The following is a 15,184-nucleotide window of genomic DNA, read 5'->3' on the forward strand; positions in this document are numbered from 1 at the left end:
TCTCAGTTCTTAAGTATCTTAATAGAATTTAGAACTCTCTCCATATTAGTTTTCTCCACCCCTCTCTTAAAAAGATTTTGTCCAAACTCTACTAGTGTGGATCTAGCGTACACACAGTGTACTTGCAGACATACCTTTCATATCCTTTCTTTGACTGCTAATTGATACTTTCCTGTTGGTTCAGGTTCATCTTAATGCTCCAGGAAGTCTCTACCAATGAATTAAAGGTGCTTTGTAAGTCCTAGTCCCAGGGTTAGGGAGGGATGAACTGGGAGTCTGGGGTTAGTAGATGCAAACTATTACATTTAGAATGGATAAACAACAAGGTCCTACTGTATAGCACAGGGAACTATATTCAATATTCTGAGATAAACCATAATGGAAAAGAATATAAACAGGAATATGGCAACATTGACTCAATGGACCTGAGTCTGAGTAAACTCCAGAAGATAGTTAAGAACAGGAAAAAAAAAAAGATAATTAAGGACAGGGAAGCCTGGTGTGCTGCAGTCCATGGGGTTGCAAAGAGTCAGACACGTCCGAGTACTGAACAGCAACAATAACAGATGTATAACTGAGCCACTTTGCTATACAGCCGAAATTCACACAACATTATAAATCAACTGGAGTTCAATAAAATAAATACGGAAATAAATAAACAAATCCCTAGTCCCCTTGCAAGGAATCTTTTAAGACTTTATTTACTTTTAAAGCTTGCTCTTTTTGAGAGTCAGCATGATCTGGCATCTGGTCTAATCTTAATATTATACTCTAGAACAGAAGAGTAAGAAAGGATTTTTATTATTAGCTATCTATTGTCAGAGAATGATTTTTTAAAAAGGTAAAACTATGATGCTCACACAAACTGAATACACATCAAACACTTTATTTATGAATATTGAGAAAACTAGTAAGATATCGGACTTCCCTGGTAGCTCAGTGGTAAAGAACCTGCCTGTCAAGCAGGATATGTGGGTTTGATCCCTGAGTCGGGAAGATCCCCTGGAGAAGGAAATGGTAAACTTCTCCAGTATTCTTGCCTGGGAAATCCCATGGACAGTAGAGCCTGGTGGACTACAGTCCATGGAGTCAGAAAAGAGTTGGACATGACTTGGTGACTAAACAATAACAACAACAAATAAGATATCACAACTAGTCCAAAGGTAAAGCCAAAGTCCAGTTATTGATTTAAATTTGCTGCTGCTGCTAAGTCGCTTCAGGTGTGTCCGACTCTGTGCGACCCCATAGACAGCAGCCCATCAGGCTCCTCAACAGCCTTTTCCACAGGGTGAAAATCAGTGCCCCCCCACCTCACCCCCCGCCTGACACACACAAGAAAAAATTCGTTTGATTTTTCATGGACAGGAATCATTTGCATTGCTCTCAGCTTTCCATGGGTGAAAGTCTGTCTCTGCAGAGTTGTAAAATCTTTGAAGACCAAGGAAGGACAGGCCTCTAATGAATCAGACAACCCTAGGAGGGTCTTCAAGACAGTATCTTGCATTTCACTGAGAGAATGCTCAATAATCTTGCACAGAGTTTTTCCATTTTTCTTGACCCTGCTATATGCTTCGATCTATAGGAATGCTGAACATTCTTTGAAATCATGGCAGGAAATCCTTGGTGGCACTGATTTCCTTTCTGCCACATTGTTATGCAGTTGAAAACAAGTTAAAATGAACATTAAGTTATCCTTGAAGCTGGTACTTGCCCTGCATTTCCTGCTTCTTGTCTATCTGTCCCAGCCACTGAGACCTAGTGCTAATGACCAGGCCCCAGGAGATGGTTCTGTCTCGCTTTCCCTGACCCGCAAGCACCTTCTCAGGGGGTCCACAGCAAAGAGGTCAAGGATGAAAAGGGAGAACAAGGGGCAACGTGAGTCTAGATTAGAACTCAAGTCTTCTGATCACTAATTTGCCTCAATTTTTTAGAAAAGAACTAATTCTAGAGGGAATGCAGGGAGGCAAAGTTGCTGTGTGTGTGTGTTGACCAAGATTCTGTCTTCAACCAAACTTTGGCCAGGCATCTCTCTCTCCAAGCCCTTTCTCTAGGAAGTCCTGTCTGGGGCCTATTTGGTGTGGTTTTAGCAAGAATCCTGATGAGTCAGTTGAGCAGGAACCCCCGACACCCTTGCTATCTGGTGTGCCTAGTGCCCCATCTTTGATATCTAAGTGACTGGCCTGCAAGTTTAGCAAGAATACCCCTACCTTTGATGTCTCCTCTTAGTAATTTTCCATCCAATGGACCCTCCTGGATTCAGTCCCCACCTGTCCTGAGCACAACAGACCCAGCAGCCCGTCTCGCCCTACAGAGAGTGAATGCAGGGGGAGGAGATAGGGTACCTTCCTCCCAGGTTTCTGTTCCATTTCCAGGTGACATGTAACTTCTTAGCTCCAGGCTCTTTCTTTCCTCTCAGTGAAGGGGACACCAAAATAGAGAGTCTGAGACAAAAAAAAGTAATGCTAGCTCTGCCATTCACTATGCTAGCTGAATAGGGGATTTACCTTTCTTTCCCTCAGTTTTCTAGACTGCAAAATGGACATAATAAGAGTACCTATCTCATAGCATTGTTATATGAGTTTATTAACATTATACTTTTGAAATATAAACATTAGTATTTATAAAGTATTTATGTACATTTCACATATATGTTTGGTTTTGTTATTAAATAACTATTTAATAGTTAAAAGTATTTTCTTACTCTTTAAGAGTACTATTATGAATATTTTTAACCTAGGTAAAGTGATATAAATGGTACAAAGGACATCACAAGCAGTGAAGAATGGGAATAATTTGAGGAGAGGTGCTTTTCTCTGCTCTGAGTGGTTAAATCCTCAAGAAAGCGTCCTTCACTCTGTAATGTCTGCTGCTAAGTCGCTTCAGTTGTGTCCAACTTTGTGCGACCCCATAGACGGCAGCCCATCAGGATCCCCCGTCCCTGGGGTTCTCCAGGCAAGAACACTGGAGTGGGTTGCCATTTCCTTCTCCAATGCATGAAAGTGAAAAGTGAAAGTGAAGTTGCTCAGTCGTGTCTGACTCTTCACAACCCCATGGACTGCAGCCTACCAGGCTCCTACGCCCGTGGGATTTTCCAGGCAAGAGTACTGGAGTGGGGTGCCATTGCCTTCTCCCCTGTAATGTCTAGCAAGTTAATTTTGCTCTTCCTCTGAGCAAAAAAGAGAGGTAAAAGAGATGGTAGCCGACTGGACTTCCCAGAAAGGTGACTCAGAAGTGCTCAGGGTTAACCGCAGAGTGCCAACCAAAAGATGGAGTGGGGAGTCGTCAGGCAGCCAGTGTCCCCGGAGAGAGTGGAGGTGGGAAAGGCAGAAGACGTGGGAAAGGGGGAATCCCTTTTCCATCTCTCAGCAGGCACTCAGGAGGATACTAACCAATGTCACTCTTGAGAAGCCCTCCTAGAAGAAACATATTCCTTGTTTGTGGAGGACAGTCTGGACCACTGATGAAGTGATATCTGCAGCTTGCAGGTGAGAGAAGGGGCTGCCCTCTGCCCTCAATGTGTTAAACACTGAGACTGTTCCCTGGAAGAACCACCCCAAGAGTACAGAAGAAACCTTAGAGATGAGAACCTGATGGGGAGAAAAGCTCTGGGAGGCCCAGGCCATTCTGGATCTTGTGAGAAGGAAAATACAATACAGAAAGCAGCCAGTCTCCTACCCCGTCCCTCCAACCAGGGTGAGGACAGAGAGGAGAAAAATCACCTTAAAATATGACTGCCTCTGGGAGTGACCACAGGCAAGGAAGCTCAACTGTTTCCCCACGTGGGAAATCTGTGCAGTAAATTGGATCAATGAGTTTTATCTGGATGTAAAAGGGGTCGGGCCAAGAGGTGTCAAAATTAATTCTTCTGAGGAAAGTTGTTTAGCTTGATAACTGGGGAGCTCCTGCCACTGATAAGTGTCATGCTACTTGTCACACTACTTGTGACAAAGGAGTGTGATCAAGAAGGCCTCTCTCTGCTTGTGCTGTGGATTTCAGTTGGTTGGTGAATTAACAGTCCCCTTTTCCTTAATGCCACCATCATTGTTTCTGGCAAACACAGGGTGGCCATTCCATCTTATGTAGAAGATGTTGATCTCCTGAAAGCCAGTTCTCCCCGGGGATTAGAGAAAGGTCTCTTTGGGGCAGGGGGAGCCACAAGATGAAGAAAGGAAGGGGAATCCTCTCATTGCTCACACCGCTGACATCAACCCAGATAAATGAAAACATGTAGGTGGAGGGGAAAACTGAAGACAGAGGCTACCTGGACTTTCCACCAGAAGCTGGAGATAGAAATTCTATTTCTGTACTAATCTGCCCTCTTAATGCCTGCTTCAGATCTTTCAAGTTTTACCTACCGCCTTTATAGGCTTCCTAATAGCATGCTGCCTGTCCAGAAATCTTTCTGAGAATTAGTATTACTTCTAGAAATTAGTTTGGGCTTCCCAAGTGGCTTAGATGGTGAAGAAACTGCTTGCAATGCAGGAGACCTGGGTTTCATCCCTGGCTCGGGAAGAGTCCCTGGAGAAGGGAATGGATACCCACTTCAGTATTCTTGCCTGGGAAATCCCATGGACAGAGGAGCCTGGCAGGCTACAGTCTATGGGGTCGCAAAGAATCTGATATAACTGAGTGATTAACACTAAGAGAGGATGAAGCAAAATAGAATGAAGCATAATTTTTTTCACTAACTTACATATGTCACTGAATGATTGTTTTTTAACATGGTCTAAAACATTTTCCAAAGAATATTCCACTGTAAGATATTAATAAATAACATACCCCAGAATATGGTCAAATTTTGAGGAATACAGGGTTAATATGAATTATATAGGTTTCTTTGTGGTAAGACTGCTCAGGTGAAAGTGAAAGAGAAGTCGCTCAGTCGTGTCCGGCTCTTTGTGACCCCATGGACTGTAGCCTGTCAGGCTTTCCGTCCATGGGATTTTCCAGGCAAGAGTACTGGAGTGGGGTGCCATTGCCTTCTCCAGAGGATCTTCCCGACCCAGGGATTGAACCTGGGTCTCCCGCATTGTAGGCAGGTTGCTCAGGGCCTTTAATAAAGTGATGGGTATTATATAAATCAAGATGATCTATCTAATGAACAGTAATTCCCAAGCTTACTCTTGGAGTTTCATGACACAAAAGTGATAGAAGGAACATGTTTTAAGATAGACCAGTTATTTCTCAGCTGGTAGATTTCGTTATTTGGAAGGTTACTTCTATATTAATAGTTTTCACCAGAAGCACACCACAGGGAGACATTATGGGGCAGTGAATTGACTCATGAGTCAGGAGATGTGGCTTCTAGTCCTTCTAGTCCTTCTTACCAGCAGGGGCAAGAGTACTAATTTGCTAGGCTTCAATTTTATCATCTGTAAAATTGGAGAGTAGAGGCTTTACTTTCTTTGCAGGGCAATGGTTGGGATTGGGAATCAAATGAAAAATCTGAAATAACACAAACATAAATTGGTGGCAGTTGTGATGCCTGGGCTGAGAAATCACTTATCTTGTTTGTCTGGATGATGCCTTGGGGCAACCCTGCCTGTTTCTGTTCTTAATCTATTCTGTATTATCAACAAAAGTCAGAATACCTATTTGGCATAAAGCACTGTTTGCATTGAACCTAGAAGAGCTATGCAGTCTTCTGGAAATGCTTAAATTCCCTAGCTGGGTGTGGTGTCATCAATTAGGGGTATTATGCAAATACATAACTCACTCTTCGTGTCTGGACAAGTTCAGTCTGCTGGTTTTTTCCACCTGTTGTTTATCGTCATTAATGAAAGATTTCCTTGTTAAATGGACCAGTGGAGCAAAACCTGTGCCTTCAGGAGCAGAATTTGATATCAGGCATATCTGCCTATCGCTTCTATGAACTCCACTTTCTTCCTTCAAGATCTGGTTTTGACTACTTTCCCAAAGATAGCATTGGTTTGGGTCACTTGAGGATGGCCCTGGACATTTTCAGACTGGGAGTCATCCACCTCTGTTGTCTAAGACACTAGTACTAAGTCACTTCAGTCGTGTCCGACTCTGCACAACCCTATGGACCATAGCCCTCTAGGCTCCTCTGTCCATGGGATTTTCCAGGCAAGAGTACTGAATTGGGTTGCCATTTCCTTCTCCAGGGGATCTTCCTGATGCAGGGATTGAACCTGTGTCTCATGTCTCCTGAATTGGCAGGCAGGTTCTTTACCACTAGTGTGACCTGGGAAGCCCTGTTGTCTAAGGGTATCATCAAACCTGCACCAGAAAAGGATGTGTTTCCAGAGACATTTGAGTTTGGTAATTGTTGAAGCATGTGTTCTTGAAAGAGGTGAGTCAGGTAAACAAAGTTGGGAGTCAAGGGCATAGCATCCCAGAAAACTGGAGCAAATACGGTTGTAGAACAACTTGAAAAATGATACTATTCATGGCAATTACTTTGTATCAGGCACTGTCCTATGCACTTCCCATAGTTTAAGCCCTTTAAATCTCAGTATAGCACCAGGAGGTGTGCCTTTATTAGCCTGATTCTAGACATGAGGGAAGCAGCAAGTTTCCTATGCCCTCTCCAGGGCTCTATTTCCAAGGATAATAAGTGATGTCCCAAAATGATGGACGTATCTGGCAATTGACCTATGCTACCCATAGTTCTGGGGTGACTCTCCTGGCTATGGTCAGTTGATTCCTGCATAGATACCTGATGCAAACACAGCCAACTCATTGGCAAGTCATAGACACTCAAGAATTTGGATTGGGAGTCATAGAGATAGGGGTATCCACCAAAGCTCTGGGGACCCGGCAGCCAGTAGATGAGAAAGTAGAAGGAGCTCTTCCACTGAGCAAGGCAAAGAAGGAAAGAGCCACATGAACTTAAGAAATGACAAGACTGCATAAACACTCCAATTCTGGGGTCTCACAGGCCAGGGGTCTACTCTGGACTCAGTTATCTGTGAACATGGACAAATTGCCTAGCTTCTCTAGGACTCAATTTCCTCCTGTTATAGGAGTGATGGTATTGCATCAGGCAAATTGCTCAGCACAGTGCCTGACACAGGATATGCACTCAAAAGAATAGCTATTATCATTATTGTTACTATTGATGATGGATTTTCAGTTCTCCTAAGGCTTGACTTAATTTCTTTTCTAAGAGTCCATAATCTTGTTTGCTTATCATAAACCTCCTTTTACTAGAGTGAGACGATAGAAATGCATGAGTTGTCAAGTAACACAGCAATAACCTTCTCTCTCATTTTTCAAAAATAAACTTAATTTTTACAGCAAGACTGATCAGATGGCACAGAGATTTCCCATATATTTCTACCCCCACACATGCGTAACCTTCCCCATTAACAACCTCCTCCAAAGTGGCACATTTGTTATAACTGAAGAACCTACGTTAACACATCATCACCCCTCAAAGTCCATAGTTTACATTAGGGGTCACTCTTGGTGTTTTATATTCTATAGGTTTGAACAAATTAATAATGATATGTATCCATTCTATTATAGCGTCATACAGAGTAATTTCCCTGGTCTAAAAATTGTCTGTGCTCCATCTATTCATCCCTTCCTCCCTACAACCTCTGATCTTTTTACTGACTCCATAGTTTTGCTTTCTCCAGAATGTCAAAAAGTTGGAATCATACAGAGTGAAGCCCTTTCAGACTGGTTTCTTTCACTTGGTGATACGTATTTGAGCTTCCTCCATGTCTTTTCATGGCTTAATAGCTTATTCCTTCTTTGGCACTGAGTAATATTCCACTGTGAAGATGTAACATGGTTTATTTATCCATTCGCCTACTGAAGGACATCTTGGTTGCTTCCAAGATTTGGTAATTATGAATAATTCAGTTCAGTTCAGTCACTCATTCATGTCCAACTCTTTGTGACCCAGTGGACTGCAGCATGCCAGGCCTCCCTGTCCAATCATCTCCCGGAGTTTACTCAAACTCATGTCCATAAAGTCAGTGATGCCATCCAGCCATCTCATCCTCTATCATCCCCTTCTCCCACCTTCAATCTTTCCCAGCATCAGGGTGTTTTCCCATGAGTCAGTTCTTCGCATCAGGTAGCCAAAGTATTGGAGTTTCAGCTTCAGCATCAGTCCTTCCAGTGAATATTCAGGACTGATTTCCTTTAGGATGGACTGGTTGGATCTCCTTGCAGTCCAAGGGACTCTCAAGAGTCTTTTCCAATACCACAGTTCAAAAGCACCAATTCTTCAGTGCTCAGCTTTTTTTATAGTCCAACTTTCACATCCATACATGACTACTGGAAAAACCATAGCCTTGACTAGATGGACCTTTGTTGGCAAAGTAATGCCTCTGCTTTTTAATATGCTGTATAGGTTGGTCATAACTTTTCTTCCAAGGAGTAAGCGTCTTTTAATTTCATGGCTGCAGTCACCATCTGCAGTGATTTTGGAGCCCCCCCAAAAATAAAGTCTGACACTGTTTCCACTGTTTCCCCATCTATTTCCCATGAAGTGATGGGACCAGATGCCATGATCTTCGTTTTCTGAATGTTGAGTTTTAAGTCAACTTTTTCACTCTCCTCTTTCACTTTCATCAAGAGGCTTTTTAGTTCACATGAAATTATGAATAAAGCTGATATAAATATCCATGTTTAGGTTTTTGTGTTCATAAAATTTCAACTTACTTTAGTAAAAACCAAGGAGTATCACTGCTGGATCATGTGCTAAGAGTATGTTTAGTTTTTTAGGAAACTTCTAAACTGTCTCTCAAAGTGGTTGTGCCATTTTGCCTTCCCACAAGCACCAAATGAGAGTTCCTATTAATTTCCATCTTCATCACGTCAGTGTTAAGGATTTGGCCACAACCCTCCCCTTTTAAGCTCAGCTCTTTAGAATATGGTCTGGGGCATATATAGGATTGGTTCTTCATAGAATCACAACAAAATGATGGCAATATACATTATTCACTTTCCCTCCATTCCATCTCCTTCTTTCCTCATCAGGTATGGCAATATAGTATCAGTGATTTATTATATCCTTACTGTGTACTCAATACTTCACTGGACTTTGTGTATGTGTGTGTGTGTGTGTGTACACGTACACGTGTGTGTGTATGTGTGAGCGAGAGAGAGAGAAGAAGAGGGAGAAAGAAGCCCTGTTTCTGGCCAAAAGAGTTGATGGGTTTGTATGAAAAACTAAAGTAGCAAATTCCAAACAATAAAAACCCTTATGACAGTATATCAAATGCAACACAATTCTTTAGAGACCAGTAATTCTTAAATGAGGGTCTACAGGTACACCAAGAAACAGGCAAATCCAAATCCAAACCAAAAAGACAGATTTCCCATCCTCGCTTCCAAAATTACAAGTCCAAACAATCTGAGGAGGGGGATAATAAATATTTTAAGAACTCCTCTGAAAATTTTGCTTTGCCCTGGATTTCAGAAGCACTGTTGAAATATACAGTTAGGCTTTCTGGTGTTCAGAGTTGTCTAGTATGTCTTGATAGGAGGTTGAAAGTTAGACTTGGATCTTAGAAGATGTGAGCTAGAGAAACAAAGGAGGGAAAGATTCAAGAAAAGCAGGAGCATATGCAGGGAATTTGGCCTCTTCAGGGCACCTGTTAAAGGCTGGCAGGCGGAAGAAGGAACAAGACTTATGAAACAGAAGCAGCAGGCCCAAAGGGGAGAACCACTGGAGTGGCATGCTTACGTTTTGCATTTATATTTGCAGAGTCAGCATCATCTTGGCCTATTTTTGTTGCAGTCTTTTGTGAGGTGGGTGGAGCAGTGCTCCTCTTGGCCCTGGTGGTAAAGTGAGGTAACCTCGAGCTAGCTCTGAGGAGGTCTCATTTCTGCTCTTAGTCTCTGCTGTCTGTGCCACAAAGTAAAACCAGCCCCAAGTGAGAGAAGGGGACCAGTGGTGTTAGCTGCAGTGCTACCTCATCTTTGCAAGAAAGTTCTGGATTGGCGGGTTCAAGACACCTGGAAAAGTCACTTCAGGCCAACGTGAGCCCAGCCTGGGGCTTGGTGGTGGCTTCCAGGAAGTTGGCAGCTCAGCTGACTCACTTGGTTTTGTGGTGCTGACAGTCTCTACAGGACAGGTTTATGGAGGACACAAGAGTCTTAGCTCAGGAAGGCTTCTGAGAAACTAGACCATATTTAACAGAAACATTGGCCCTCTGTCTTTGTTATATATAGCTGTGCGTGAACACAGGGCTGCCGGCTCCCTTCTTTCCAGGGACCAGCCGCCTGTGTGCTAATCTGATGTGGAGTCTGTCTTTTCTGAGGGATCTCTTTCTCTGGGACCCGGCCTCCTGCAGCTTTGCCCCCATGTGCTCTTCTGTGTGTTATCCCAGAGTCTGGACATGGTCTTTAGACTTCTCCCTTGTCAGGTGTCACCTATCCTGTGTTATTCGAGATCAAGCTCAGATCAAATCTGTGCAGAGTAAGCCCTGTAGCAAATATTGCAAATGTTATAGCAAATTCTATAGTATTGGAGGCTGTGACTGCTCTCGGAATCAAAGCATTGCGGGCCCAGGGACTGACACTATCAACCATGATTAGAATTTCTGATATTCACTGACCTTCGTGGCTATCTAAACACAGAGCTCCTAGAGATATCCTGCCTTAGCTGAAGCCCCACAGTGAGGATATCTTGGTTTGTGATATGGAGGCAGGGGAGAAATGGTTTCTCAGTAGAGGGCCTTCCAAGCCCTGTAGCCTTTAGGTCGTCCTCTGTGAGGCGCTGTTGTTCAGTCACTCAGTGTGTCTGACTCTTTGTAACCCCATGGACTGCAGCACACCGGGCTTCCCTGTCCTTCACCATTTCCTGGAGTTTGCTCAAACTCATGTCCATTGAGTCAGTGATTCCATCCAGTCGTCTCATCCTCTGTTGCCCTGTTCTCCTCCTGCCTTCAATCTTTCCTAGCATCAGGGTCTTTTTCAAAGAGTAAGCTCTTTGCATCAGGTGGCCAAAGTATTGAAGCTTCAGCTTCAGCATCAGTCCTTCCAATGAATATTCAGGGTTTATTTCCTGTAGGATTGACTGGTTTGATCACCTTGCTGTCCAAGGGACTCTCTAGAGTCTAACGTATTCAGACTCAGGTATTCTTTACCTCCAATGTTCAGGTATGATCTGCCTTATTGTCATTGTCCTCCCAGCCCTCACAAAGAGCTGCATCAGAACAGCAGTCCTATGACTGAGAACCTCAGTGAGCCACGCTCTCTTACTAGAAGTGAAGACAAGAATATTTGCTATGTGAGAGAGATTTTTTTTCTTCCTCTCTGTGTGCACAGACTTGATGTCATTATTGGGGAGCCCTAGGTTGGGTGTGTACTCAGGTAACTCATGAGGAGGAAACATCCCTTTAGGGAGCATCACCTTTCTCATGGAGCATGAAATAGTCCCCAGTATTAAACTTACAGGACAGCAGGCCTTCTTTTGAATAAACTGTGCCACTGAATGAGTGAGTCCACATTAGTAAAACAAGTCCGAGTTCTCCGGAAGTATTTGTGGCACTGTTTAGAAGTGTGGTGGACCTCCATGATAAGCAGTGAAGAATCTCACTGTGCCAGTTCACGGGGTCACATCTCTGAGGGGCCCAGCACAGATGGGACCTCTGAGGGGCATTCTATGAGGTGCTATACGTTCCTTGTGTATAAGTTCCTTGAGGCATGAAGGTGAAGGCCTCATCTGTCTTGTTCATCATGGTGTCCTCAGTGCCTGTAGTAGTTGCTCAATAAACACATGTTGGATAAATGAACTGTTTGTCTTTGATGGACCAAATATGGTGTTAGAGGTATGAGTTGGGTAATATATGGGTGCTATGCTTGAAGAGTTCTCAGGCAACTATGTAAGGCAAATAATAGGGGAAAAATACATAATGTAGTTGTTGTTCAGTTGCTAAGCTGTGTCTGACTCTTTGCGACCCCATGGACTGCAGCACACAAGGCATCCCTGTTCTCCACTATCTCTTGGAGTTTGCTCAAGTTCATGTCCACTGCGTTGGTGATGCTATCTAACCATATAACTATAATATAGTAACATAGATATATAAAGGTCCCAAGGGAGTTTGAGGAGGGAGTTAATTGTGTTAGGGGGCATGCACGTGGATCAGAGCTTTATGCAAAAGGCAAACTTGACAGCAACATGTGAAAGTTTGAGAAAGATGAGAAGGATTGAGAAACATTATACAGTCAGAAAGACTCTATGCTTCTCCATAGGAATGGGAGACAGGATGGACCTTGGGAGAGAAGCACAGCACAAGCAAGGTTTCTATCGCTGAGGAGCTCTCTGTAAAATGGAGGGTCAGGGCAGATCCCTGTGAAGGCACATCAGAAAGCATAGCTACAGGATGTTACAATGGGACCGTTCCTGCCTCTGTTGTGATGAAGTACCAACATAATAATTACCAGCTGCCAAAGGGAGTAAGAAACAAACCTGCCACATCCTCACACTTGGTACAGAAGAACTAACTCTGAGGATGTGTCGCGTGTGTTCCAACTCCTCTGGCTGGATCAAAGACTTTTCAGGGCAAAGCTGCCATAAATGTTGCCCTGTGTCCTATGGACCAGATGAATGCCACTTGGGAGAGAGATGCGATGGAGCCATCTCAGCTCCTGTCCAATCAGAGAGGTCCTGTCTTGAGAAGAGAGGAGAAATTCCGTTGAAAGCAGCCAGAGATGCATTGCCCCATGCCCAGAGGATGAGGGAGGAGCTGTGAGAGGCCACCGAGAATAGAGATGTATTCACCAGGTCAAACAAGACTGAGAGGAGATAAACCTAGAGGAAGAGGTCTCCCGCCCAGGGCCACCAACATTAGCCAAGTACCAGGCCGGGAGAACACAGACCACCCATCAGGTAAACACTGTCCTAGCCCACACCTCTCCCCACTCCCTCCTCTCTTTTCGGCACGATGGTAAGGGGGTGAGGAAGATCATGAAGTGGAAGGCTAAAGTGTCAACCTCTTTCCCCACTCTGGGGTCCCAGCTTGAGACAGACCCAATGAGAGGGGATTCAACACTAAGTCGAGTTAAGCTTCTTGATTATTGCAGAGACTTGGACATTATCATGAGAATGTCTTTGTGATTTGAAGTGACTGTAATGCTGTTCTGTTCTCTAGGAAAGAGCAGAAAATCCACTTGACAAGGTTTTTATCTAGAGGCAGGAAAAGTTAACCCACTGAAAAACCAGTAAGCAACTATGGGAGACACTTATACTGTCAGTGGGAATGTAAATTGGTGCAGCCACTACAGGAACAGGATGGAGTTTCCTCTAAAAATTAAAAATAGAACTATCACATGATCCAACAATCCTGGGCGTGTATCCGGACAAAGCTCTAATTTGAAAAGATACATACAACTCAATGTTCATACCAGAACAATTTACAAGAGCCAAGATATGGTGACAACCTACATGTCTATCAATAGAGGAATGGATTAAGAAGATATGGTACACACACACACACACACACACACACACACATAATGGAAAATTACACAGCCATACAAAGAATGAAAAAATGACATTTGCAACAATATGGATGGGCCTAGAGATTATCGTACTAAATGAAGTAAGTCAGAGACAGACAAATACTATATGATATCACTTACACGTGGAATCTAAAGAAAAAATGATACAAATGAACTTATAAAACAGAAACAGATTCACAAAGAAATCAACTTATGGTTACCAAAGGGGAAAAGAGGTAGAAGGGATAAATTCAGAGTTTGGGATAAGCAGACATAAACAACTGCATTTAAAAAAGATAAATAACAAGGTCCTACTATATAGCACAGGGAACTGCATTCAATATCTTATAATAATCTATGATGGAAGAGAACCTGCAAAATTATATATCTATATCTATATACATGTGAATCACTTTGCTACACCAGAAACTAACAATTAAATCAACTATACGTCAACCACAACAACAAAATAGCGACAAAACCAATTCTGAATAACTTATAAGTACTTATTCGACATGCCTGTTACAGATACAAACTGTGCTTGGCTTGCATCCAGTGTTCAACAAGTATCTTTTTACTGAGTAACGTCAAAAGGTTTAACAATTGTACCAGAACTCTCTACATGGAGACAAAGACATCACAAGAGCACCAAAAGTCGAATCTAGAAGTTGTGTTTTAGTTGCTATGAACTCTTCAAGCACTGTTAACTATCTGACCTCCAAAGGTCATGATTACAGAGTGCCAGCAGTGACCTTGTGGCCTTTGAGCAGAGTAGAGTATCTAGGGAGTCAAAATCCTTATATTCCTTTGTGGAAGACAACTAACAATCAGTAACTCCTGCTCTTCCATGTCTACAGAAAACACACAAAAGATGTTTGACATCTCTTCACAAGTAAGGATACAATGCTACCTCAGGATTGGCCTGAAGATGCTTACTTTGCAATTGATAGAAGATAAAAGGATAAGACTTTCTCTGAGGTTTCATCCAAGGAGATTATGGTGAGACGGCTCATCCATTCATTCTGCCCTCCTCCCACAGCGCTTTCTTCTGTCCTGCAGAGGCTGAGTGTCTAAAAACTACATTTTTTCAACTCCCTAGAAGGTAGGCTTTGTGAAGCGATTCAAATTTGATGAATTAGTGACACTCCTGCAGATCTGGAAGACGGTCACGGGTCAGGAGCCATGCTTCTGAGGGCCAAAAAGTATGTGGACCTTTTCAGAGTCTATTTCTTTCATGGGTGGTGAAAGGCAGAGGATGGGGCATTTATCCAGAATACTGGAGTGGGCTGCCATTTCCTTCTCCAGGGGATCTTCCTAACCCAGGGATCGAACCCGGGTCTCCTGCATTGTAGACAGACGCTTTGCCGTCTGAGCCACTAGGGAAGCCCTCATATTGTAGCAGGTGTGTTGTAATCTGAGGCTGGCAGTCGTGGAGAATTCCAGGTCTTAGAAGCTTCCTGGTTGCTGTGGCAGCAGCGTGATTTTGCTGGAGGTAGCTTCCTGGTTAGGGAAGAGGCGGCAACTCCCTTGATGGGCCAGTTCTGCAGAGTGCCTCTGGAGTCTTTCCTGACAGCTCAACCTAGAGTTTGTTTCTTCAGGCCGCACTGTGATTCTACCAGCCATTTACTATCTTGAAACAAATACCTTCCTACTTAAACTAGTTTGAAGGGACTATGTTCTCTACCACCAAACCCCAAATGGATACGGCATGGCATGTAAAAAACAATAAAGAAAAAAAAATCAAAATATGTTTGAG

This window comes from Budorcas taxicolor, chromosome 10 (assembly GCF_023091745.1).
Source record: "Budorcas taxicolor isolate Tak-1 chromosome 10, Takin1.1, whole genome shotgun sequence".
In the NCBI taxonomy this organism is placed as follows: domain Eukaryota; kingdom Metazoa; phylum Chordata; class Mammalia; order Artiodactyla; family Bovidae; genus Budorcas; species Budorcas taxicolor.